This window comes from Triticum urartu, chromosome 3A (assembly GCF_056163025.1).
Source record: "Triticum urartu cultivar PI428250 chromosome 3A, HENAU_Tu73, whole genome shotgun sequence".
Taxonomy (NCBI): Eukaryota; Viridiplantae; Streptophyta; class Magnoliopsida; order Poales; family Poaceae; genus Triticum; species Triticum urartu.
In genome coordinates, this window is record NC_141875.1 from 309732395 (window position 1) to 309758598 (window position 26204).

At 47.7% G+C, this 26204-nt stretch overlaps 2 pseudogenes; both read left to right on the forward strand.

Moving 5' to 3' along the window:
- Nucleotides 1-22999: 22999 nt before the first annotated feature.
- LOC147979544 (uncharacterized) lies at nt 23000-25037 on the forward strand (annotated as a pseudogene).
- A 191-nt stretch (nt 25038-25228) lies between these two features.
- LOC147979545 (uncharacterized) lies at nt 25229-26041 on the forward strand (annotated as a pseudogene).
- The last annotated feature ends 163 nt before the right edge of the window (nt 26042-26204 follow it).

The window sequence follows — 26204 nt, forward strand, 5'->3', positions numbered from 1 at the left end:
ACTATCGGAAAAGTGCTCGGACTATAATATTTACATGGTGGACTACTACTACTGATGAGGTGGTCTACTAGAAATATTCTTCGGTTGCAGACTCCATGATATCTGCTCCGGCTTCATCAACATAGTTATCATCACTATCATCTGGATCCGAATCGGTGTCGTCGATGATGATGTAGTCTTCCGGGCGTATCTCTTTGGGTTCTTCGTCTTCATCTACTGGTGTAGGGCCTCCCATAAATATCCTGATCTTCATTGTTAGGTCCGCATTCTTGTCCACTAATACTTCAATTTCTTCTTCAAAATCTTCACGTGTAGCCTTGAGTTCTTCCTCCAGTTCCTTGATTCTTGTTCTTGCCTTCTTCAGGTCTATCATGTCGGCGCACAACTGGTTCTCCTGACGTCAAATGTGCTGGTTTAACTCCTGGATAAAAGCTGCAATTGATCTATCCTTCCTGGTGCTGATCATCTCCCAGTGCTCATCTCGACGTCCACAAATCTGGTAGATAGTATCCTTGAGATCATTGCGGTAGACTTCTCCAATGCGTCCCATGGCGATGTGAGCTGCCATGCTCTTTCCTAGACTCCAAGTTGGTGCATCAAAAGAAAACTCTATGGGCTGAGTGACTGGCATGAACGTCCTTCCTGGAACTTGAACTTGAATCATCCAGCGCTCTTCTTCAGGTAAAGTGGCGTTGTAGGTTCCGGTGAAGCTTGGTACTCCTATGTTCAGGTATCTAGTGACTTCCTTCAAGTGACGTCCAAAAGGTGTAACGTCATCCGGTTGCGTGAACTTGTTCCTTGCATCCGCCATCCTAAAGAGTAGAAAAGATGAGAGGTCAGAAGAGAAGAGAGTGAATAGTGATCTAGGTCTTTAGATTAGTGGTCGTGTCCTACAATCAGCGTGTGCTCTGATACCATCTCTGTAGCGACCAGACCTCAAACGGTCCAATCTCTGTGCTCCGGTGTCATCCCTGGATCAGTAATGCTGACACCACACAGTACTCGGAGGATTTATAACAGAGTAGCAATCACACACTTATTACATCGAGTGTCTCCATAGAGAACTTATTACAATAAACATGGCTTAAGGCCATCTAATAACGATAACAACGGAAGGCTTGGAAGATAAGCGAGTCCATCAACTCCAACGGCATCACTGAGTATAGAACCACGACCTAAAAACTCCTTAATCGTCATCTGAAAAGTCTGCAACATTAACGTTGCAGCCCGAAAACGGGTCAACACATGGAATATGCTGGCAATGTAACACATAGAGAGTAATGGAATGAAACAACTATTCTATATGCATATTTGGATGGTGGAGAGCTCTATGGTTACAGTTTTTGCGAAAAGCCAATTTTTCCCTACTGCAAAGGAATAAATTTATTTAACTATCATGGTGGTTGTTAAACATTCAGAATGGTTGACAGCATTCTCAATCCCAATTAAACATCATTAAACAAAACCCAACCAAATTAATTTAGGGTAACATGTTGAAATTCACACGATAATCCAGGTACTAGATACTCAAGATGTCCATAACCGGGGACACGGCTAACCATGATTAGTTTATACACTCTGCAGAGTTTTGCGCACTTTTCTGCACAAGACTCGATCGCCTCCGTTTGGTTTCCCGCACTACATGTGTTTGAGAAGACGGATGACCGAGACATAGTCTTTTAGAAGCGCTAGCACCTTACGATCGGGTAGACCGTACCACGTACATCTGCTAATCTACCACTTTAAGAGTTTGCACGACTTAGTCAACTATGTTAGAGCCCATAATAGCTTGTGGCTGCACACGGAAGTTTCTAGCATGAAAAATCTCATGATCCCTTTGAGCCTGAGTGGCGGTCCAAAAGAAAACAGGCAAATCCTGGATTACCCAGGTGCCTCAATCCACCCAGATGTGTGTTTAAGTTGCCACCTTAGATAAACCATTAATTAACAAACTCACATCTGTCATGGATATCACTCACCCAATCCACGTCTACTAGCATAGCATAGCAATAATAAGCAAATGTAGAAGTAACTCCCAAAGGTTTGATAATAAACAGGTAATAGGTACTACCTCAACTACTTCCCATCCCACAATTTAATTAGATCATAATCATGCAATGTTTGAGGATTTGATCTAATGCAATAAAACTGGGTAGTAGGAAAGGTATGATCAAGTGTTACTTGCCTTGCTGATGATCTGCGAAACCTAGAGATTCGAAATAACAGGCGGCGCACTCCGGGTATTCTATCGCAGACAAACAAACAAGCATACAATAAGTATTCATCTAATGCACGGGTAAAACTCAAATAAGAGATCTAACCAGAAGGTTCAACTTAAGAACTCCGGTTTGCAAAAAGAATCAAATCAAACGAAGCAACGAAATTCAAACGGCAAAAGAAACAGGCTTCGTTTACTATTCTGGATCTAGGGCAATTTTTACAGTGGCAAAAACTTGTTTAAGTTGGTTAGACGGATAGAGGGTTTCGAGACGAAACTCCAGGCGCTTGAATCGCCTGATTCCGATAAACGAGTGAAAAGTTATACTAAAATGAACATCGGATTAGAAATCGCGATCAGAAAATAATCGCGGAAAATCCGAGAAAAAGAAAAACGACGAACGGATTAACGAACGAACGTTCGTTAACCAGATCTAAATGACGAACATGTTTGTTAAAACGAACGAACGAGCGAACGCTCACTATTTAACCTAAACCAAAAAAAACCGATCTAAATAAAAAACGGAAACCAAAAAACCGACGAAAAACCAACGAAAACTGATGGAAAAACCAAACGGTTTTTCGAGAAAAACGGCGGCGCAGAAATCGAGGCACCTCGGGCGGCGGGTCGGTGGCGGCGGGGTCCGGCGAGGCGGCGGCGGGGTCCGGCGAGGCGTCGGCGGCGGCGGCGCGGGGCTCGAGGGCGGGCGGGGCCGGCGGCTAGTGTTTGGCCCGGGGCTGGGCTGCGGCTTATAAAGCCTACCGGGCCAGGAGTCCTAGTCGAACACGGCCCGGTTAGGTCGGTGCGCGTTTTTTTAAATAATTACGCACAGAAGAAAAATAAAAAGAAATACTAAACGGACTCCAAAAATCTTGAAATAAATTTTCCCGGGCTTCTAAAATCAAGCCGCACAAGGTGAACATTTATTTGGGGCCTAAATGCAATTTTGAAAAATGCAGATTTTTCCTAAATTCAAATAAAATACCGAAAAACTCCGAAATAAAATCTTATATGATTTTATTATTAAATCCTCGATATTTCTTTATTTTGGGAAAGTCATTTTATTCCCTCTCTCATATTTTTGTAATAGAAATAATTGATTATAAAATAATTAAAATCAAATGATCCTATTCTTAATTTTTGAGAAAACTCAAATATGAAAATAACAAAATCCCCAACTCTCTCCGTGGTCCTTGAGTTGCGTAGAATTTCTAGGATCAAAACCAAAAGCAAATAAAATATGATATGCAATGATGATCTAATGTATAACATTCCAAATTGAAAATTTGGGATGTTACATGACCACCATTTGGTCTTTCCCACCTCACCTACACCATTTGAGTGGAATGAAAACGGTAACATAGGTGACGGTGATGCTCTAGTCCCACTAGTGGACATTCTTGACATTGATTGCTTTCATGATGTTGATCCCCCTATTGACATGCTTCATGCTAGTATGATTTCCACATGCGTTGATTTACCCATTTATGATGAGTATGATGATTGCCATGTGGAGTCTCTTAGTTGTGATGCCATGTTACATAGGATTTCTTGTGCTAATTCTCTCGGTCACATCATGTTTTCCAATCCGCTTGACTTGTCATATGCTATGCATGAGATCAATCATATGTCATATTTGCAATCTCTTCATAGTGACTACGCATATGCCATTCAAATTAACCCAATTTGCACTTATGGCATAGATGACAAGCCCATGGTTATTGGCATTTGTTTCTCTTGTGATGATATTGATATGCTCCCTTTGCATCATTTATCTCATATGCCATGCCACGACCACCTAGCTTCGGATATGCATTGTTTTGGGTGTTGCCCATTTTCTCCATATGATGTTTCCAATATTGCACATGAGGAGACCCCCATAGTTTCCTCATACATTTTAGGAAATTTTGATCACTCCCATCCATTGCATGATCCTTATGCTTGTATGCTCAATTTGCATCCCCATCGTGTTATACACAATAACTATTCTTTCATGATGGATGACATGTTCTTATACCATGCATCAAATTTCTTTGAGCGATGCTTATCTTGTGCTAACTCTCACGTGCACATAAACATCATGATGGATGATTTGTACATTTACCACACACACAATTTCTTCCGTTTGTGTCTCTTTTGTGTAGGTACACATGAATTCTTGTCAACCTTGCAATCCCACGAGTTGACAAAATGAGCTCTAGAGAGCAATGATGACTTGGGATCCCATGGATTGTTTTTCCCACCGCTCTCTTTGCGCAAAGACTTCGCGCATTTCTTCTACATGACCATCACTTGGCTATGGGTTATTGTCCATTACATATTCTATGCCCATCTTTCCATGTTCACTTTGCATGCTATGCTCATTACTATGCTTTTGCCATGCATTCGTGACTCATGCTTTGCATTACACATGATGATAGATTCTCATACTTGTATGTCTATTTGCAAGCTTGGTGGAGATATTGCTTGTTATTGCCATGTTTGCTTTGTGCCCCATGCATATGATGATACTTTCATTTTGCTTTGTGTTCGTGCTTGCGATATGTCATGTGCATTGTCTATGTCTATTATTTGCTCACATGACATGATTGCCATTATTTCCTCTAGTATGTTGCATCTTCGCACTACTAGCTTGCACGACTTGATTACTATGCTTGACTTGATTGCCTCACACATGATGAACAATTGCTCTTTCTATTGTGTTGAGTGCCACACGATATTCACTACACCCAATGCACATTATGATTGGATTGTCTTGCACTTGACACATGTGTTTAGACACTTCATTTTATTTGGTGTTGTGAATGATTCCTATGCCTACCATAGACCTTTCATTGGGAAATTTGTGAATGCTAGCTATGAACTTGAGGTAGATGCTTCTTCTCTTGTCACACATATTTGCATCACTACCTCACATTCACATGCTTGCCCCCATGATTTATTTGATTGTGCTCGATTGATATGCGTACATGCCATGTCACAATCCTTTGTCACACCATATGCTTTGCATGATGACGACACTTGTTTGGTGAATAACCTCTTGAATGCTTGGTTTTGCACTAGCGCTAACCACATTTGTTTTTCCAAGTGTTTGTTGTCCTTAATCCTTTTGAAGGAATCACAAGACGGTGCGACATTGGAGAGTGCCCATTTCGAGCTTCAAGATGACAAGAACTTGGTGAATGTCCACTTCTACACGTCGAAGCCATCTCTTTCCCATGGTGATTTGGTTTTTGATCCGAGGTCGGATCTTTCCCAAGGGAGGGGAGATGATGCGGAGCATCCTACAGACATCACCATGTCAAGAGTCCGTTTGGCAAGTGACACGTTCGACATCCACTTCACATACACAAAGGTGAATCATCTCCTTTACACGTGCTCACTTGACCCCTTCGAGGATGGTATACTACTTGACACTTCTCCCGTGTGCATGCATAGGTATTGTCGGAACGATACAGACGACATGGAGGAGTGCAAGCGCCAAGGAACACCCACACCAGCCGCGAGGGAAGCGTGGAAACGAAGACGCAAGAAGAAGAGTTGTCAAAGAAGCTCCAGCCACCGGACGACCGGTCGGGTCTGGACGTCCGGCGCATGAAGATCCACCGCACGACCGGTGTCCCTACACCCAAGCCAAACGAGCGGACGTCCGACGCCACCGGACGACCGGCGACCGGACGACCGGTCCAGACCGGAAATCCGCTACACCAGCATTCGAGCCAGAACGAGCGGACGACCGGCCCCTACCAGACGTTCGGCCGCCCACGAGCCACCGGACGACCGGTCCCCAGCGGACGTCGGGTACCTGGCTGTGTCCAGTTGCGGGCTGAGGCCCATGTACCCCTTCACTTCACCCCCATTTGCACTTAGACTATAAATAGACCCCCTATTCCTTCTAGCTAGGGTTAGCGTTGTGATAGCTCATTTGAGAGATAGAGCTACGCTCATCCATATCAGATCTACTCCACGAGAAAGACCGCGGCCTCTACAGAGAAGATCCCTTTGGATTCAAGCCCCCTTTCTAAGGAAAGATCCCCCCGTGGATTTAAGACCTCCTTACGGAGAAGAACCGGTTACCGTTTGTATCGTCCGTTGTTGACTTTGGATCTTGTATCTCACCTTTGTGTTCATCGATCTAGTGCATGTGTGATCTATTCTTGTTGGTTGAGTGATTCTCTCGTGTTTCCTCTTGTGTTTTCCCTTGTTTTCCCCTTGTGTTCTTCGTGTTCTTGGACGGGATCCGCTCCTTTCGTGAAAGATCGGCCCCTAGGGTTCCTACCCTACATCAGGAATGACACCTATGGCATCACAAGGAATCCCTTCTACGGTTGGCGGGTGCGGGGCTGTGGAAAGAGCGGGTTTAGAAGATCAACATGGTGGAGTTTATCGAGGTTCAGGCCGCAAGGGATGCGTAATACCCTACTCCTAATGGTTTGTGTTTATCTAGTGTTCTTGGACTAACTACAAAGCATGCAGGGTCCAAAAAGTCTGAATCCTCTCACAGTACGCCGCGGGCCTCCTTTTATAGTCAAATGGGCTGCCACAGTGGCACACGAGAGGTGGAAGTTTGTACACTAGTCGAGTTTATCGTCTCACATTACGGGACAAAACACATTAAATGCACTACTTAGGTGTCCTCTTGCTTTATCAGGGACGCCAATGAAGTCCATCCCGTCCGTCGCCGCTTCACCTTGCTCTGACACGCGTCCAGGCCAATGAGGCATGCAACGCCATCTAGGCTGGCAAGCTGCTGAGCTGGCGTGGTGGCAGGGTCTTCACGAGGATCTGCATGCCCCAATGTAGGTGCTTGACTAGTTGGCTTAGGAGCCACATACTACCACGTGGATACCTGTTTAGCTGGTGGGTCAGCCGCTGAGCTGGGGTGGAGATGGGGCGGCAAGGCCTTGCCGCAGTCTTGCTGATCTTCCCGGCAAGGGTCTTGCCAGGCCTTGTGGGCGCCCTCGGCAAGAGTCTTGCCGGGGCCTCGTGGGTATCTTTGGCAGGAGCCTTGCCGGGGCCTCGTGGGCATCCTCGGCAAGGAGCCTTGTTGTTGTCTTGTTTCTTGGTTCCTATGTAGGCCTCGCATGCCCTTTATCTTCACAAAGGTCTGCATGCCACCACGGAGGCGCCTCCCGAGCCTTGGTTCTGATGTGGTTGATGGCGTTGGTACTCTTAGCCTTTAGGGTGGTAGCCCTGTTGGTGTTGGGCATGTCGCCCCGGTATGGCTCTTGTCAGGGCCGTGAAGGCCACCCCGGCAAGGGCCTTGCTGGGGGAGTTTCACCTCGCCCCTCTGCTCTTCATGCCCCTGGCCTCGAGCACGGCTCTGGTAGTCTTGGGTCTTCACTTCCCCTTCTGTCCAGCCAAGCGCGGCCGCAGGCGTGTGGCTGCGACTACCCGCGCACAAGTAAACGGGTACAAAAAGGACCACTACTTTTGTACACCGACAGGAGCCCCCGACCCTGGGCCACATATAAGCACGGAGCGTTATTGGGTCAGGCTCAGAACGGTGTGCGGGCACGTGGGCGGCGTAGTTTTACCGCAGTAACTCCCTCGCCAGTTGCGCTTCCCTAGGACCCGCGTTGAATGCGTGACATGGGGGTCATGCGTGGGGCGGTTGATGCACTCTTGCATCACATCATGGTAAATGGTAAAGAGGCGGCCCACGCCTTCCCCATAAAAAAAGGAGAAATCACAGGCGCGCTGCTCACTTACCCCCTATGCCTTGTTCAATCTCGGAACCACCGCTCCCTTTTTCCTCCTCAAGCTTTTGCCTTTGCTCGCCACCGCCGCGCCATCACTGCCCTTAATCCTCCATCCCCTCCTAGTTGCCATGGCGCCCAAGACAGGCAAAGGCAAAGGGGTGGCCAAGGACGTCAGCGAGAAAGAGGCGCCGGAGAGCGAGTTGGCGGTGTTGCGGACGCAGCACGCCTATTTCCCCCCGATGGTCGATGCGGTCCACCTTCAGGGACTACTTCAAGCCACTATGGGGGTGGAAGACGTTGGGGCACCCTGCAACGCACATCATCCTTGCCGATTTCGCCAAGGCCGGCACAGATCGGTACCCCTTCTTCATCAATTACTTTTCTTACGGGCTCTGCCCCCTTTCTCTGATTTCTTCAATGACATCATGCACACCTACGTCTTTCACCTCCTCGACTTTATGCCGAATGCCATGGCGTGCATGGCCTTCTTCGCCCATCTCTGTGAGGGCTTTGCCGGAGTGCTACCCAGCATGGTGCTCTTCCGTCACTACTTTAACCTCGCATCCAGCCAGGGGATGACATTTCTGGGTGCATCGCCCGGATCTCGAGGACCCAGGAGAAGGGCACGTACCCGGAGGGTGCCCAGAAGGAAAAGTGGGATGAGTGGCGGGGCCGATGGCTCTGGATCAAGGAGGAAGATCCACAGGAGTTCTGCCAAGTTCGTCAGAGCCCGCCGACCCACCGCAAGGACTGGGGCGACCTCGATGTCAACGACAAGAAGCTCACAGTCGCCGCCACCACCAGGATCCATCGCCTCACCATGGCCGGGCTCACCCTTGAGATGATTGGGGCCGATTTCATTCGTCGCTGAATCACTCCGCTGCACAACAAGGGGAGGCCGGCCTGGGACTTCAGGAATGCGGCCGATGTCATGAGGCTCCGGCCTGGCCTGAAGCATAACTTCACGGTGATGGGGCATGCCCATTTTTCTCAAAGGCTCTTCCAGCTCAATGTGGAAGACAACAGGGCTAAGAGGACCGGCAGGGCCGCGAAGGCCGGCAAGGCCATCAAGGGGCCCCTGTTTGGGTTGCCGGCGAGAGTGGTCCCACTGAGCAACAACCCTCGCCAGTTCGCCATCATCGCGATGATGCCGGACTTCAACATGCATGACCTTGACCCGGCCTGGACCGAGCCGCCAGCAGATCAAGTGCATGAGTTTTTTGACAACTTGTCGGAGGGCTATGTCCGCGATGAGCGGTTGCTCATCCGCAACACCACCAAGGAGGAGTTGGACTACATCGCCGCCAGGGCGGCAGAAGCGGTGCTTGCCAAGGAGGCTGGCAGCGCCGACGCCGTGGAGGACGAGGCCGACACGGCCGCGGAAGAGAAGGACCTCGCTAGTGGGCGGAGTCTGCCGAGGAGGCCAGCGGTGCCGGCTCCAGGGCCCCCCTTATTGAAGATGCGGGCGATGAGTTGCCTGAAGAGGAAGCCGAAGCGGGAGAACAAACGCGTCCTGCGGCGGGCCAGCTCTGGTGAGCCGGTCCGGCCCGGCAAGACCACGCAGCGGCAACCAGCTCGGCACTACTAGGGAAAACCTTATACACAGAGGTATAGCAATAGGGCTGGTCAAAACACGGTGCTATTGCTACTTATTAGTAGCGCTTGTTACAAAAGCACACTATAACCATTGTTGTAGCAGTAGCACGTCTGCGCGGAAAAGCGCTGCTACTATAATATCCCTCGCTGGTGCCGATAGGCTAGGAATAGTAGTAGCGGTTCTTCCAGAAGCACGCTACTACTAAAAACTTTGTAGTGGCACGTTTATGCTATAGAGCGCTACTACTATGAAAAAGAAAATAAATAGAAAAATAAGTAGAAACGTAAATGAAAATGAAAGAAATAGAAAAAGGAGAAATGAAAAAAAGAAAATGTAAAGAAAACAAAAGAAAATAAGAATAAAACAGAAAAGGAATAGATGTAGAGCATTTCGCTGGAAAACGCAATAGCTAACTTAGCTATAGCGCGTTTCGGCAAAAAGCGCTACTGCTAGTTTGACTTAACCCCCGGCCGCGCGGGCTCAAAATTTTGCTAAGTCCTTCCCCCTCCACTCCCCCTCTCCCCCAACTGCTCCATCACCGCCGTCGCCCTGCCGCCTTCGACCACACTGCCGCCGCCCGAGGCCACCCTCGACCTCACAGCCGCCGCCGAGGCCGTCGTCGACCTCACCGTCGCCTCCCTCGAGCTCGCCGCCCGCCCTCGACCTCACCGCGGCCGCCGCCCGAGCCAGAGCCTGCCCTCGCCGCTGACCGTAAGGCTCTGCCTCTCCTCTCCCCTACCCTCCTCTCTCTCTCTGCTAGGGCAATTCATATATATGTTAATGCTGTGTTGATGTTCATATGATCCCTAGGTGTTCATATGAACCCTAGATTTGTTTAGGGCAGTAGGCATTTTTTAGCATTTAGGAAAAATGATTAGCAATTTTTTTAGGAAATTAGCTAGGGAAATTTTTTATGAAAATGCCTAAATAGTAATTCCATTTAGCTTTAAATTAATAGAGGGTATGTAAATACTAGTAGCATTTAGATTTAAATTAATAGAGCCTGTAAACAAAAAACACTGAGCTATAAAAAAATATTTGGACTATGGACCTGAATATGTTCCAAATTTCATTCAAATGAAATTTGAATTATTTGGACTATGGACCTGAATATTTTTTGAAGAAACAGGTGTATGTACTAAGGTCTTGCTGTGGAAATTTTGGTGAGGTCAGAAGGGTTAGAGAAAATGGAGTTCATAGACTTTTAGCTTTAGACAAAAAAAGTTTTTAGCTATAAATAAAAAATAGTAGCTATGGCATTTAGCTATAAACAAAAAATAGAACAGGGTCACGACGGAGATACACAAACATGCCATGACCAAGTTTAGCGACGCATTGGCCGCCTAGAAATCAAGGGTGAAATATCAGATCGTCAACAAAATGGAACCCTACTCCGAGATTGTAAAGGATAATCCGACAATCACGGCAGAGCACTTTCAAATATTCAAGGCAGCTTGCGAGGCCGAAGCTACCATAAAAAATTCGAAGTACATGAAGGGGCTCCAACAGAGGAACATTGGGTGCCACCACCTCGGAAGCCGTGGTTACAGCGGGAAGAGGTCCATATGGGCCAAGGAGGATGCGGAAGCCGCGAGTCTGGGCATCCTAGACCCCTTGGCGGGAGTTCACCATCCCACAGGAGCGTGACGTCCTCAGGGCCCGGCACCGTTGGGACCCAGTGAAGAAGGTTTTCGAGACGAACGCGGTCACGACGGAGTTCATGAGACTGGTGGTAATTTTAGTTTTTGATCAATTCGACTGCACATTAGTCATATTTGTAAATGATCCTTGTGACTTTTGCAGAGAGAGCTGCACAGGATTGCGGCCGAAAGCGACTCGCCGTCTGAGGCATTGGCGAGGCCCAAGTGGGACACTCCATTCAACCGGCCGTTGAACATATTGAAAGGACTCCCAGTGGAGACTCGACCATCGTATGGACGCGTGCATGGTTTCGGAGATGGTGTCACGTGGAAGAAGTACTACCGTGATTCCACAGAGGAGACGACACATAGTTAGGTATGAACATCAACACCTCACCTACCCAATTAGCGTCGGCTATCGTGCTAGGTGACAGCGGAGGGGGTGAGCAAGAGGCTCCATTAGTCGCTGGTGACGTCGCCATAGATGAGTTTGAGAATGACGATGACACTCAATAGTATGTCAATACTGGCGCCTACTTAGGGTTTGAGCGTCATGGGTCGATGCCTGAATTGCCACCTCCGGAGTCTGAACGTATTATGGACAACCTTTCGGTAGTAAAGAAGTCTAGGAAGAGACCGAGGAAAGGCAAAAAAGCTGCTTCTATGATCCAGCCGCCTCAGCAGCCTCGGGTTCAAGACCGTATAGATATCCCCGGTGCGGCAAAATGACATATCCCCGGTCAACCAATCCTACCTAAAGCAGCGCTAACGGCCAGATTTGGCGATTTAAGGAGACTTCATCACGATGTGCTGCGGATAGAGAAAGGCCTCATCGCCTCAAAAAAACCAGGATGCCCACTCTACGTGGTTAACGTGTCGTGGCAATTGTCGTATGTCGACACATTCCCCGCGGAGAAGTTCTTCCTTCGATTCGATTACATCTTTGACATGTTTCACTTGAAGAAGCTAGATTTTACATTTGTCTGCATTTATGCCTTGCACATGAACTACCTCATCGGGGTTGAGCAGATACCTCATATTTGTGTTGCTGACCCGTACTTCATGCACGAGGGCTTCTTGGGAGTCTGCGCAGAGCACCGTGAATACGCGAGGGAATACATCGCCAATTTCATGCTCGCCAATAAGGACAAGGAGGCGATTCTCATGCCTTATCATCCCCTATAAGTCATCCGCACGGATATCCTTCCTTTGATTTCAATCATTCATTTGCACGGTGGAGGCTAATTAATTTGAGGTGTACTTATTTTGCGCAGCGGCGGGTGCGCCGTCCTCATCATCCTCTACCCCCGATACTCCCACGCTTTTTACTTGGACTCGTCGAAGAACATTAACAAAAAGGATTACACCCACATCAAGTATGTTCTCGACAGTGCTATGTTTTACTACGGCGCACGGGGTGGAGAGGTCAAGGACAAGAAGAAAAGGGACGGCAGGCCCGCCTTCGGCCATAAGACCGACTTCTGCTGCATCCAGCAACCGAGTGATTCTCTTAATGATGGATTCTATGTCCTACACCACATGCTGGAGTACAGACGGGATCACTAGAACCTTCGCATGTCACCTAGATCCGGTGATGCCCATATTCTGCAATGGGCAAATAAATTAGGAGATATCAAGGATCATCGACTTCGAGCTGAGTTCTATCGCATCCAGCGCGAACTTGCCCAAATCATCATGAAGGAGGTCGTCAGAAAAACAGGGATGTTCTATGAAGAAGGACAAATGTCGCAAGAAGACGTCCGAACACGCGTAGCCGCTCAGTGTCTCGACCTGAAGCCTTTCACTAAGCTCGGGGACTATCTCCCTGACTTGGATGGATGGCACGACATGTTGGAGTGATTGTCGATATATGACAATGTGTCCGTTTAGTCCATACTATCTGTATGACGAAACTTTGAGTTATGCACGACGAAACTTTATTTGTGATGTAATTAAAACGTCCTCCTCAACTAGCGAAGATCACTCTAGTTAGGGCATTTTGGGTACGATGAAATTTTTTATTTATGCTTATGATATGTTGCTTCTATTTTTGCCAAGTTTGTCTCTTTCTGTTGCTCAACTATATATGTTGCATATCATCGACTCATGTGATGATGCAGGTGTATAGATCATCGATGGCGAAGAAGTGCTACGCCAGGAGTATACGACGAGTGGCCGGAATGTCAGGCCCAGGTGTACCGGTTTCCGGTTTTTGATCGACAGTCAGTAGTTAGTTTAGGTTCACGTTAATGAGAGAGAGGGATACGAACTCATGTACTGCATAGTTCCGCTCTCACTCAAAGTGATAGCTCTTCTCGTGTATATCATTGTTTAGATGGATGAAGATGTAGTTGCAAGTAATCGAGACTTGTATCGCTATTTTCGAGATGATGACGAGAGACCACTTTTTGTTGGATGATGATTATGATGATGACATGATTTGATGAGACTATTTGTATGTATATGCTATGATTACATTTGTATGTGTATGATATGCTAAAGATTATTGTATAAAGCCTATTCAAATACAAAACAAATATGCAGAAAAAATAGAAACTAATAAAACTAGCAATAGCAAGGGGAACAAAGTTAGCAGTAGCGCTCCCTTACCAGTAGTGCTTCCTGCTAAAAAGCGATGCAGATGTTAGCAGCAGCACTCTGCACTAAAGCGCGCTACTGCTAGCCATGTATAGCAGTAGCGTGGGACGACAGGCGCTACTGCTACATGTTAGCTGTAGCGCCTTATCAGTAGCGCGTCGTCCCACGCTACTGATAGGCAAAATACCCACGCTACTGCTAGGGTTTTCCCTAGTAGTGCAGGAGCAGCTCGTGCGCCAGACGAGGGCGATGAAGGCCGCGGCAGCAAAGAAGACGGTGAAGGCCGCGGTGGCAAAGAAGACGGCGACTGCCTCCTCCTCGTCCAAGCGGCGCCGGACCACATCTCCTCCCCCCTCCCTCGGACAGCACCCTGGAGGCCGAATTCGACCTTGGATCTTTTAGCCCGAAGAGGAAGAGGAAGCCACTAGGGAGGAGGTGGAGGACGAGTAAGTATTTCGCCCCCATCATATCCTGACCTTACGCCTGTGTTATCCTCTTTTGATTTGATGTTATCTTCACAGGGACATAGAGACGCTGGCCCAGAGGGTGGCGAAGAGGGCCAAGGCCTCGACGGGCGACAAGCCCCCGGCGGGTACTTCGCGTACGTCGGTGTTGGTGGAGAGCAACCCGGATAGCAGCACCCGACGCAGCCCTCGCTTCAGCCCCCGGCGTGGGTTCATCACTCACTCCTTCACTGATGAGCATTGGGGTGTGAATTTTTTATACTGACCTTGCCGGGTTTGCTGGAGAAGAATGGCAACAGGAGGATCCGCCGAGGGCCACTCCCAACATGCCGCCCCTCTCGACAACGCCGCCCAGAGGGGCGTTCCCGACAAGGGCATCGACCCCCGAGCCCACGCGTATGGAGGAGGAGGAGGCGAGCTTGGGTGTCGGTGGTTCTGTCCCGGCAAGGAATGTTGGCGGGGAGGGCGCCACTTCTTCCCAGCCAGGTGCGGGTAAGTTGTTTGCTTCCCGTCCCTGTTCTTTCTTCTTCTTTTTGAAACTTGATCTTGGCTCCATCTCATTCCCTTTCTTGGTATCTAGACCCTTCCTCGGCGGACCGGGAGGACATTGACACCGTCATCGAGGAGGTTGCTAAGGACGCCGATGCTGAGGCCAACAAGGTTGCCGCTGAGGAGGCCGCCAGGACCGTCGCTGAGGAGGCCTCCAAGGAGCCTGCCAGGGAGGCCGGCAAGGCCGCTGCCGAGGAGGCCGGCAAGGGGCCTGTAGGGGAGGCTGGCAAGGGGGCCTACCGGGGAGGGGGTGGTTGACGACCAACCTTCCTCCTCTGCTGCCCCTGGCCTGGGCAAGTACTTGAAGGTGGGCGACGACATGTTCGTCCACCTCCCACGGATGGCGAGCACCAGGGCGCCAACCGAGGGGGAGGTGTTCGACAACGAGGCACTCACCTCCGCCGGGCTTCAGGTTGTTGATGAACCGAGCGCCGGTGGTGGCGGTTCCCAAGAGGAGCAGCTCCTCTAAGCCATGAGCGCCAACTTCCAGAGTCTCCAGGCGCTCCACCGGGCCCGCCAAGACAAGGTAAAATCCAGGATGGCGGTGGTGGACAAGGCGGAGGCGGCTTTTGAGGAGCGTGTCGCTGAGACGTAGGTCTGGTTCGGCGAGGCCAGGGATGAACTGAGGGCCACACAGGGTGAGCTGGAGGAGCGCAAGCGGGGGCTCATCCTGAAGCAGGCCGATATCGAGAAGGCCCAGGAGGTGGTGAAGAATCAGGCCGCCGCAGACGAAGCTGCCCGGCAACAGCAGCAGGCCCTGCTGAACTCCCAGGAGGAGGACCTTGCCGCTCGTGAGGAGGCGCTCGCCGCCACGCTCCGCGGTAAGGACAGGGAGGTCGAGAAGCTCATCGCGCAGCAGACCGAGGAGCTGGAGTAGAGGCACAAGGAGGCACTCGATGCTCGGGCCCTAGTCCATGCCGGCAAGGTGAAGGAACTGGAGCTGGAGTGGGAGGAGCTGGAGAAGAGAGTCCTGGCGCCGACGGAGGAGAGGGACGCGGCCAACCGCACTCTAGCGGATACGGAGGTAGCCATCTCCGACAAGGCCAAGCTGCTCACCAAGGCCAACGAATCCATCAACAATCTGAAGTTGTAGCTGGACGGCTTGGAGGGGAAGCTTTCGGAGGCCGGGGCTCGTGAAGAGACCCTGAAGAAGGTCCTGGAGGACGAGAAGAAGCTGCGGAGGAATGAAGCCGCCGAGCACAAGAAATACGCGGAGGGCATAAACCTCTGGATTAGCCGCCTCGTCAACGTCGTCGGCAGGATCACACCGAAGCTGGTTGCCATGGGGATACCGAATGTCAGGTACTCCCAGGAGCCGAACGTGAGCCCCAACGCCAGGCTGACCTTGTTCTTCGAGGGCGTCCTCGAAGCCTTGGAGCGACTCTGCTCCAATCGACCAGCCTATCTGGCTAAGGAGTCTCGGAGGCTCTGCCGGGGTGCCCTGACCAAGGTACTCACCAAGGTGGCGTTCTGGAACCCCGGCATTGACTTCGCCAACGCACTGGAGAGCTTGCCGGAAGGGACGGACCTCATAGCGCTCGGAGAGCGTATCGAGCCCATCATTAGCTGCATCGACGGAGTCCAGAGAGTGGAGGGCCAGTGCCGGGACTAGCCACCCCGTTTCTCGTTGCCGCTGCGAGTTCATGACCAAGACAATGTTTATCTTAAGTTAGAACCGCAGCAATTATTGTTTTAATATAACTCTGCAGTACTTTAAGATGAAACATGCTATCTTCCTGTATCGATCTTTCTTTGTACGTATACACCCTACGCCCAACAGGATAGGTTCGCCGGTGCGCTTTCTGCCGGACAAACCACCTCGCCACTCTCAGTGCGGCCGCTTGAACTGTTGAGCGGACATGAAACATAACAAGGACGTTGCTAATAGCGGGCAGGTCACTTCGCCGTTCTCAGCGCGGCCGCTCGAACTGTTGAGTGGACTCAAAACAGAACAAGGGCGTTCCCAATAGCGGAAGGGTCCCATTGCATGCAGGTTTTCTGTACAAAGAGCAAGATCTTTCGAGGAGAATAACCCTATATTAAGAAGAAATGCTCAAGGTTGTGCGTGAATTAGCTTTTTACGACCACGCAGACGGTCGTTGCGGCTGCAGACGGCACCAGAGCGTGGCTGATTGACGTCGCCTTCTCCTCTCGAGCCATCGCGACGAAGAAGTCGATAAGTCGACTCCAAAACTGGATTTTCACAGGTTGCACCCCCTACCTGGCGCACCAAAGAAGTCGGTGCTCAAGAACCACACCTATGGGAGCACAGTGAATCCCTTCTACGGTTGGCGGGCGCGGGGCTGTGGAAAGATCGGGTTTAGAAGATCAACACGGTGGAGTTTATCCATGTTCAGGCTGCAAGTGATGCGTAATACCCTACTCCTATTGGTTTGTGTTTATCTGGTGTTCTTGGACTAACTACAAAGCGTGCAGGGTCCAAAAAAATTCAAATCCTCTCACGGTACGCCACGGGCCTCCTTTTATAGTCCAAGGGGCTGCCACAGTGGCACACAGGAGGTGGAAGTTTGTACAGTAGTCGAGTTTATCACCTGGCTTACGGGACAAACGCATTAAATGCGCTACTTAGGTGTCCTCTTGCTTTATCAGGGACGACAACGAAGCCCGTCCCGTCCGTCGCCGCTTCGCCTCGCTACGACACGCGTCCAGGCCAACGAGGCATGCAGCGCCATGTAGGCTGGCAAGCTGCTGAGCTGGCATGGTGGCAGGGTCTTCACGAAGATCTGCATGCCCCCACGTAGGTGCTTGACTAGTTGGCTTAGGAGCCACGTACTGCCACATGGGTACCTGTTTAGTTGGTGGGTCGGCCGCTGAGCTGGGGTGGCAACGGGGCGGCAAGGCCTTGCGGCCGTCTTGCTGATCTTCCCAGCAAGGGTCTTGCCGGGGCCTTGTGGGCATCCTCGACAAGAGTCTTGCCGGTGCCTCGTGGGTATCTTTGGCGGGAGCATTGCCGGGGCCTCTAGGCATCCTCGGCAAGGAGACTTGTTGTTGTCTTGTTTCTTGGTTCCTACCTAGGACTCGCGGGCCCTTTGTCTTCACAAAGGTCTGCATGCCACCACGGAGGCGCCTCTCGATCCTTGGTTCCGATGTGGTTGATGGTGTCGGGAATCTTAGACTCAAGGGTGGGAGCCTTGTTGGTGTTGGGCAAGTCGCCCCGGCAAGGCTCTTTTTGGGGCTGTTAAGGCCACGAAGGCAAGGGCCTTGCCGGGGGAGTTTCACCTCGCCCCTCTGCTCTTCATGCCCCTGGCCTCGAACACGGCTCTGGTAGTCCTGGGTCTTTACTTCTCCTTTTGTCCCGCCAAGCGCGGCTGATGACGGGAAAATGGCGGGCGTGAGACAAGCGTCCACATCATTGATACAGAGTTAATAATTTAAATGCGTAGATGCATACAATAAAAATAGGATCAAACATTGTAGGTATTTTATTTCCAGAACTCTTACATTTACATAAAAATTCTGTTAATTACATCTCCGAAGAGAAAACCCCAGATTAAGAATTCCAACATTTCAATTACATAAGATGGCATCACATTCCGATCACAATATACTAGAAGAGAACTCCTCTTCGCGGTCGACGACGAACTCCTGCTTGGTGAGCTTGAAGTTGGTTCCATGCAAGTACTCCTCTATGATTTTATGTGTGATGTTTGGGAATATATATCTCCTAGCATGCAACCATTCGTGTGTGTTCAACCTCATTTATATGCGGAATGTAGGTTGATTCTGGCTAAGCATTGTTTTGTCCTACGTTTGGCATATACTATATGTACATATTTTTCTTTGGAAATTTTATATGACATCTTTGGTTTTGGTGGCGTGGATACATGTGACATGCCAATTTTAGTAAGTTTTGCATCATCACATTATTACTATCACCGGGCAACACTGATATGGTGCCCGTATGTAGCGTAATGGACTGAAGTTTTCTGACACAATTTTGATGCTTTTTATAATGCATATGATATGTGCCATATTTTGTTGACTTTGACTTCACACTGTATCAAAACTAACCACGCGGTGCAATGATATGACACACACGTATAGCTTGACCCGAATGGAGTTTGTTTATGATATTTTTATTTGTTTAAAGCCTATGTGGGCTACCTGAAATATGCCTTATCATGTATTTTGCATGAATTTTGTATGCATATGTGGATGTGGAGTGAACTTATTTTTTATTAAGTTTTGCTTTACCTGTGTTACTACTAACACTGCGTGGCACTAAGATAATGCCGCGTGCAGCATAACCAAGCAAAGATTTGTGGAGCAATTATGGTGTTGCATGAGTCATCTGACATTTATCATTTTCGTTTATGTTTGTACCTTACATGGTATTAGTACTAACTCCACATAGTGTCACATCATTGACTCTAGTGTGTAGCATAACCCAAGTAAAATGAGTTTGTGATATTCATTTATGACGATGCTAATAGTTTAGGCTCTTATAGCATTGGACCATTTCATGCCATATTTTATTTGACTTTGGACCAAATATGTGGCCTAAATATTTTGTTTAGTTTTCTCTTACTTCTATTACTATTAACACCGTGTAGCATTATGATAATGCCCACGTGTAGCGCAACCAAGTAAGATTGGTTTTTTACGATGCAACATGTTTTATCATTCATCTTGCATGATTTGGTTTCTAGGTGTGTATCGTGAACACATTTTTTAATTAAGTCTTGCCTTGCTCGTATTACTACTAACACCGCGTGGCATTAAGATAATGCCCGCGTGCAGCGTAACCAAGTGAGGGAATATATTTTTATGCTCTTGTTTGTATTGCACCTAGCGTGACACATAATGCCCGTAGCGTAACCAAACAAGAGATTATCATGAGTTTAGTTTAGTGTGTTCGTAATTTCATTCCAACTTAGTCATATCCTTTTTTATGATGACCAAATTAAGTCAAATTTTTATGAGGTTTTCGCACCTATGAAACTCTCTTGATTTGTATCCATGTATAGAGACCAAACCAAGGAACGAGGCGTTCATCTTGGCTTGTATCGCTAAAGGGACCGAACCAAGACGGACATCAATAAGACAAAGCGCACGCAACATTTAAAGGAACCGTGCTTACAAGAACCATGCATGCTCCTTGACTCGTACCGCGATGGCCGAGCCGAAGGCGGAAGTTTGGAATAGATATAACATGCTCCTTGGTTTGTACCGCGATGGCCGAACCAAGGACAAAAATTTGGGATGGGTGCAACACACTCTTTAGTCTGTACCAAAATGGCCAAACCAAAGACAGAATTTTCAAAGATTAAACCATGCCCTTAGTCTGTACCGCAATGGCCGGACTAAGGGCAAGATTTTTTTTTTGGAGATGAAACACGTTCCTTGATTTGTACCATAGCGGCCGAACCAAAGGCAAGAATTTTAGGGAGATGAAACATGCTCCTTAATTTGTACCATGATGGACGAATCAAGGGCTAGGAATTTAGAAGAAGAACGAGAAGACAGCTCCCTGGCTTGTACCACAATGGCCAAAACAGGGGCTAGAGGAGAGCCATTGAATCTCACCTTCAAACCAACATGATGCAGCACGCCTGCCTCTTTCTCTTCTTTTCTTTGTGAGTTTGTATGTGTGTGTTTCTAGCAGCAGATGGGAAAGACGAATGGATTGAAGGACCGGAGAGCAGCCAAGCGGCCATGTATTTATATGGAGCGGAGGAGCGCATCGCCACGCCCACCCACGTCCTGGATCGTGAGATCCTGTGAGATCATGCACGGGAGCTGGGCTGCTCCCTCTTTCTTTTTATTTGTTTAATCGCTAATGAACCGGCAACGTCCCATCAGTATGGGCTTAATTAGGCCACGTTCGGTCAATGTGTGGGCTTTTGCTCTAATTCTTGACTTGGGGCCAAATACATGTACGCATGACTCTGGAAGAAGCTAGCTAGCGTGGGGCCATACGGGGCCATGATACATACAGATGTCATGCATGTACGCTCGCTTAGCCTGCATGCATTAGCACATATGCAAGATGCACGTGCCAGCTAAATTTAATTGATACTAATATTTTCTTTGAGTATATTTTGTATACATTCGGTTGATATGCAGTGATATTTGATGGAGGAACATACTGCACGATGCTTCGACAATATTGATGTTGTCTTTGATGGTGAAATTTGAGATCATTATTCGTCTGTGACGGTGCGCGTACATACGAACCGTGTATTCCCATATTTTTTTGTCAGCGTCAGTGTGCATACATATAAACAGCGTGTCCTCCATTTTTTATAGGGAAAAAACTTGATGGCTTTTTATTTGTTTCGTCATATTTTATAATTGTCGGTTTAATGCGTGCATAATCGACACTTGAAAATAAATCATATGCCTAATTTTTTAGTCATTAATTCAAGCGGTTGATTATAACTAATTATTTTTTCATTGTAAAACGGATTTTGCCGTTTTGTGTTTATATTTTATGTGGTTTATGCATTTTATTTATGTTGGTCAAAATCCATGTCAACAGATGCCCCTCGAGGTCCGGGTTCGAAGAGAGATTTTTTTTTTCACTCGGGCCCAAAGCTCGAAATTCGGCTATACATATTTTTTTACTCGGGCCCAGAGCTCGAAACTTGGCTATAGAATTATTATTTTAAAGCACTTTCCCTGAGTATAAGGGCTTATGGTTTTTTAGTCGAGTGTATATCAACTACGTGTGGATATGCAACTCTTTTTTAACCCCATATGATGCTAACCAACTCTGCAATCGTGTAAGCTAGGAATCAGGATACGGAGGCTAGCTGCCCCACAATCTCCGGCCTCTATCCCGTTGTTCCCTCTAACCTTTTCTTTAAACAGCCGGCTTGCTTCTTCTCTTTCCTTAGAACAACTAGAAGACGTCGGAGACTAGGTCTGATTCCGTCCGGCCGGCCGTAATCCCAGGTGCATTAACTTTCTATTTTCCTTGGATTTTTACGTCTAGACTTGTTGGACTGATTAGCCCATCGTTCCCTTTGTGCTAGATTTTCCTACTCCCTCCTGAGATGCACTTCCGTGTTGGCAAGTGTTGACTCCCCCCATTGGATATGCCTCTCTCCGTTAGATCCTTATTAAACAATGATTTGTCCTTTAATATAATGGCTGTTGCTTGAACCTCTATCCGTCCTATAGGTGTAGGGAGCCTGGAAAACTACGTCACGACATGGGTCAGATCTTGTTTAGGTAAGACCATCCATGCCTTTTTCGTCTATATATGCGCCAGTATCATAGATTAGATGAATATAGTCTGTAGATGTATCGACACACGTAATCTATCTTTTAGCCATTAACAATCGTGCTTCTTGTCCTGTGAGTGCACAAATTTTAATCTCACAATGACGTGCCGACAAGCTATATACGAACTTCGTCGACGTACAGTTTTTAAGATCAATTTTGTTTTACCTATAAGATGCTCACTTTTAAGACACAGACTTACATCTTTCTCACGGTTGGCGTGCCGGGAAGCCTATATATGGGTTCGGTCCGTTGTTCTGCCATGAGATTTTTTTTGTCATTGTATATATATGCATGAACTAATGAGTCTCTTACTGTCGGCGTTCCGGGGAGCCTGTATTTGGGCTTGGTCCGTCGTTCGACAGTAAGATTTTTGTTTATCGTATATGTATGAATTCAATACTTAATCACCGTCGGTGCTCCGGGAGGCCTACATATTGGCTTCGTCCGTCATTCGATGGTGATTTTTTTATGTATGAATGAATTGATTACCGCCGGCGTTCCGGAAGGCCTATATATGGGCTTGGTCCTTCGTTCGACGGTGATTTTTTATCATATATGTACATATTTAATGACTTGATCACTGTCGGTGTTCCGGGGAGCCTATATATAGGCTTGGTCCATTGTTCGACGGTGACTTTTTTCGTATATGTATGAATGGATGACTTGATCATTGTCGGCGTTCCGGCAAGCCTATATATGGGCTTGGTCCGTCGTTCGACAGTGATGCTACTATTTTTTGGGCATGAGGAATATTTCAATCATGCTTACCTGTTTTATATTTCTCATATTCCTTTTTTATAAATCAAATTCAAATATTGAAATGTTTTTTTATTGTACATACTGTCTCTCGCTGCAGACTGCGTACCTCGGGATCATCACTTCCACCTTGGTATAATATTCAATTTTGCACTTTCATGTACTATTTTTAACTTCCTGTAATTTCATACGTATACCGACATGCATATTTTCCTTGCATATAGATGGAGGAAGCCATGACACCATCTTCGTCTAAATCATGTAGGATGCCTCTATCACAGTTGGCAAAAAAACACCTATTTGAACCTGATACTTGTGAGCTAGCCAATCCAGTGATTACGAAGTTAGGCGTACCACACGGCCATCCTGAACTTGGACCACGTGGATGGACGGCAGGGCCATCTTTCTCAGCTCGTTGTTATCAACCTCCCGCACCTGGGCCCACACTTGATGAAGCTTCAACCCTTGGGACACATATGATATCCAAAGGTTTAGGCTGGGAGAATCATGAGGTTGAATACTCTCCAATGCCTCTTGGGTATCTTGAATGGGGTACTAATGTCTTGAAGAAATATCATACCCACCTGAAGGGGAGTGAGGAAGGTGTGGATTACGTCTATGGAGCCATTTATTGCTCTTTAGGCGACTATTCTGTCTCCCCTTCTCTTTCAAGGTCTTTATTGGAGAAATGGGATCCCAACACCAACACGTTTTTGTTCTCGTCTGACGAGCGTACAGTCACACTTCTTGATATGCATCAGATCGTGGGGTTGCCCCTTGATGGTGAACCTTATGAAGAATATGTTCCCCTAGCTGATGAGTTGGATCCTTCGACTCTTCTGTACCCCAATTTCCTGCCTTGGCTCCTAGAAATTTGGACCAAGCTTGCTGTGGGTGGCAAAGTAGGTTTCAAGGAATGGTGTGACTTCTTTCGCAATAGTGGAGTAAACTCCTTTGCTACCAAGAGCTTAGAAGACCAATGCGTGTACACTGCGGCTTTTCTTTCCATATGGCTTTGCCGCTACGTCTTTGTTGGTGGTGGGCCATATATTTGCCCTAGGGTATTAGTGATGGCGGCATGGATTTCCCTAGGACGACGCATCTTTTTGGGCCCACCTGCTCTTTGCTCCCTTTATTACTCACTTCGGCGAATTTGTACCCATCCGATTGGCCCCTCATTCATACATAGGATTTGGCCGGTCCACTACCTTGCTAGATGGATGGGCGTGTACCTCAAGAAACCCTATGGAAACAGAGCAAAAACGCCAAATTTCCCGAGCTCCAGAATTTTGGCGGTACAACCTAATATGGTGAACACCATGTTTAAGACGCCACGTCATTTTACTCTTAAAGAGGCACATGCTTTCCTTGAGGGCTTTCTTAATTTCTATTCATCGAGGCATGCTGCCGTGGAGGCATGGTACTATCACCGCCGATGTGTATATAGCTGAACCATATCACCCAGATCGAGTGGCACGACAGTTTCGTCTTGACCAAGTTGTACCCTTTTCTCCTCTAGCGAGCCTGTATACTCAAGACGAAATTGGAATTGCCTATGCTTTTTGGTCACACCTATTATCCTTGGCCCCTGAAGAATTCCACTATTTTCCTGACGATGATCGAGTTGGGAACTCCTCTGTAGCATGGGCTAATTGGTGGAAAAAATTTCTAAAGCCTTTCGCCGACATTCTGGGCCAACTTTGCAATGGCAACATGACTGGGAAGACCCCTTATGATGTAAGGATAAAAAATAAGCGTGCACTACAGCACAATATCAGGCCTCGCCCATTGTCTGATAAAGATTTTATGGTGGTGAGGAGAGTATCTATGGAGAACCGTGACCAACATGTTCAGTCCCTTGAGGAGGCAGAGACACCTATTACAGATCAATGGAGAGTGGTCCTCTATAATTATTTAAATGATGTTGTTGCTGCTCAACTGGTGAAGTCTAAAGAGGTGAGCTCAAGCACATGTGTGTCCATGTTTCATTATGTCTCACGTACTATTTAGTACTAACTTGAGTTCTCTTTTTTTTTGGTTTTTTTGCAGCTACGGCGAGGTAATGTACTAAAACAGAATGCCATAGCTGGGTCCTCCTCCGCTCATCCGCTCTCAGTGGATAATGATATCTCAGACACTGCCCCATCCGCTAGCGGAAAGAGACGCAGACAATCTACACCACCTCATGTGGAACAGGAAGAAAGGCTGCCCTTGAAGCGTAAACTTGATTTCGCCCAAGAATCCATTTTTTTGAACCAATAACATTGGATGGTCCGTCTTTAGATGTTGAATTCAGTAACTTTGTTAGTGATGAAGATTTTAGCCATGTTCTCACGGGGGAAAAAGACCATGGCCTTGGTGACCTCTTCGATTTATCCGTCGAGGATTGTACCTTTGGCGAGTGTGGCACAAGTCGTCTACCCTCCAGCCCTGGTGTGGCTGAAACTGTGCCCCCTACCCCTAGTGCTCTCAGTCTCCTGTCAACTTTACCTGGTAGTTCATTATTTTTTATGTGTTTATTTAACTGGTCGTGTTTATGAACCATCACTATCATCAATTATCATAACTCTTCTCTCTCTTTTTTAGGTTGCGAACCAGAAATTCGCCACTCACAAGACCCTGAGGTGATGGTAGTATCAAGGAAAGATGCACAGATGGACTGCAGGTTCATCAAGGACACGTTTATGGAGGCTACAGATTTCGTGGTAAAACGAGCCCTCGAAGGACTGAACGACTCTACCCTCGGTGATCCCAAGCGACGCATCATGATTGAGAGCGTTTCTCAGACGTTGCCCACGCAAATGCCTGAGGTAGCTAAGGTGCAGGCCATGTTTTTCGGGCTTATTGACCTTTCTAGGAAGTTGGAGGCTGGCCAGACTGAGTTCACGGAGGAATCCGAGCAAGATGAGCGTGTTGTTGCCGAAGTAGGACTTAAGATTAAGTCTGGCCATGAGGTTTCCAAGACCATAATTAAGGACTTATCTGCCATAGAAAAGAAGTGCGCTGAAATGGAGGCACGGGAAGCAGAGCTGAAGGCCCAGCTTGAAGAGGTTACTATTACTTTGCACAAGCTTAAACTGGAAATGGAACAGCGCCGGCAAGCACATGATGCCCATAAATCTGAACAGAAGAACTTGGTGAAGACTCTACAGGATACCAATGCTGGCAAACGTACAAGGCTTGCTAAATTTGAACAAAAAACGGCAGATTTAAAGACTGATGCAAGTCAGTTGTTGAACAACTTGCAGAAGTAGCGAGCTCCTTGAGAAGGCGTAGACTTCGTTTAGTTTTCTTTTTTGCCATTTAAATTCATCATTTTCCTTTGAATCATTTTATGTTCAGTACTCAGTCTCACTTCAAATGTAGCAGTACTTTGTTTATTCACGTGGGAACTTCAGATTTTATGCATGATGTACTAGTACGCCAGCT